Source organism: Oratosquilla oratoria, chromosome 41, assembly GCF_046742065.1.
Source record: "Oratosquilla oratoria isolate Oo_2021 chromosome 41, ASM4674206v1, whole genome shotgun sequence".
NCBI lineage: Eukaryota > Metazoa > Arthropoda > Malacostraca > Stomatopoda > Squillidae > Oratosquilla > Oratosquilla oratoria.
In genome coordinates this window covers 42,000,463-42,002,962 of record NC_134817.1, presented here as the reverse complement: position 1 = coordinate 42,002,962, position 2,500 = coordinate 42,000,463, and positions in this window count along the sequence as shown.

The window sequence follows — 2,500 nt, the reverse complement described above, 5'->3', positions numbered from 1 at the left end:
CACACACACACACATTTTTGCTCAATTGCTTTTAGTAATTCATTGTTGCCGTTGACGAAGTTGATCTGTTTTGACGATTTAAAGATGATTCGTTGTCCATGACATTAATACTATCGCGTGTGGATATTTAGCCCGGTGGGAGGTCCGCAGGTTTTGCAGACATAGATGAGTGGGATGGTGTTCCCAAAGAGACAGAACACTCACAGCTCGTTGGTGTCGCTAAGTTAATTTTTCTGCTCTCCACCTGCTCAGGTTTTTTTTCCAATCTCGAAGTTCCGTCTGCATGCGAAACTAGCCGAGAGGACCTGTGAGCACCTAACTCCTCGAGATGTTGGGTCTGAATCTTGTATTTCCTAACAAGGTCTTTAGAGTTCGTCTTCTCTCTCTTTCTCTCTCTCTCTCTCTCTCTCTCTCTCTCTCTCTCTCTCTCTCTCTCTCTCTCTCTCTCTCTCTCTTGTTCACCTGTTGCTCAATTACCTTTGGCAAATTTTTCATGCTTGATTTGTCTGAGGATGAGACGTCGGGGTGTTTTTATAATGTGACCTAGCTAGCGTATATGTCATTGTGGCAGTAATGTCTCTATGTTGGCAGTGTGGGTGCGATGATATTGTTTGTCGTGGGTGTTTTTGTCTTCCCAAGACACTAACAGTATCAGCTTCCTAGTATGGAAGTTTCCTAGAGCTTTAATTTGTCGTCTGAGGCGTGTAGTAGGGTTGAGATACATATGGCTTTATAAACAATCTTTTTCATGTGTGTGCTTAGGGACACTTTTAGAACTGATTTTATGACACTTGCTCTCAAGCGGCCGAAATATAAGGAAATAAGACTTAATCTTTGACTGGATCTAAAGATCCAGGATGCAACTGGGAATAGGAACACTACAGAGATATGTATGGGGTTTTACAGTTCTGGTCATCTCCCAGGAACATGGGAACGGAGAAATATTTGTGGTGATTTTATGAACTGAATTACAATTTCTGTTTTCTGCGTATTGATTTTGAGGTTTTAAGTGGATGAGAAAACGTATAAAGTTAGTTCATAGCCACAATCTAACATCTCACACGTAGAGCTTAGTAGGGAAAAGCGTTTATTGTGGGACTAGCGGTTAAAATCTCACAAAGTTAATAAAGATTTTGATAGGCTCCCTGAACTGCTATTGGTAGAGGAGTACATTATTACCAGATCTCTTGCTGTGCCTAGTAAAGGTCACACATGGTAACTGGATGTCTTACTGCCCAAAATATAAAGAGTAAAGGCCTACAACCTTTGCCTCACTGCCTTATGGATATCCTTTGATAAGCAACGGATATGGGAAAAAACTAAAAGAAAAATAATCTGTAGTGGTGTCCCACAAAAGGCGAGACTCAACAGACCAAGCACTCAGCAGACTTCAGGAACTTTCTTCATAAGACAGTCGTCCGAAACTCCTCCAGCAAGTGGAGTCCCAAACAAGTGGGTCCTGAGATTACGCAACTCAACTTTCACCTAAAGTAATCTATTACAAAAGTAAACACTCTGCTCCTCATCACATGCGACACATTCATTTTTTATTATCCTAAAAACCCTGCGGTGATGGAGAGAGGGCGATGAGCACCGGATATGGATGTAGCTAGGAGTGTCTGACTCCCAATTGTACGTAGGCAGTGTAGGGGTGGTGGTTGCTACGAGCCGGGACCAAACAACAGCTCTCTTTGGCAGGTCCTTGCATGAATGAACAACCCCGGCATTGCTCACAACGCATGCGGAGAGAGAGAGAGAAAGAAAGAGAGAGAGAGAGAGAGAGAGAGAGAGAGAGAGAGAGAGAGAGAGAGAGAGAGAGAGAGAGAGAGAGAGAGAGAGAGAGAGAGAGAGAGAGAGAGAGAGAGAGAGAGAGAGAGAGAGAGAGAGAGAGAGAGAGAGAGAGAGAGAGAGAGAGAGAGAGAGAGAGAGAGAGAGAGAGAGAGAGAGAGCTGTAGCTATATATATAGATGGAAAGGTAGATAGAGAGATAGATATACAACTAGATAAATAGATAGACAGACAAGTAGATAGAGAAATACACACACACACACACACACACACACACACACACACACACACACACACAACCAAAAAACGAAAAGTCGAGCCAAGACAACGAATTCTCAATGAAGTTCCACGCGTTTGGTACAGCCTACCCTCCATCATACTATCTAATGTTACCTCATTAGCCAACAAAATGGAAGAAGTGATTGAATTAGTGCGCTCCACAGGCTGTGATGTGATGACAATTACGGAAGCGTGGCAAATAATTCCCGAAGTGTGTAACATAGAAAATTTTGTACTTTTTCACCATCTCAGAGGAAACCGCAGAGGCGGTGGTGTGGCATTGTATTGTCGAGCTGACCTCAACCCCTTACACCTTAGGGTTGACATACCAGAGGGAGTCGAGGCTTTATGGGTCAAACTCACCCCCCGCTTCCATCCCCGCCACACCGCCTCTATTATAATGTGCGTCATATACCACCCTCCTCGTGCCAAC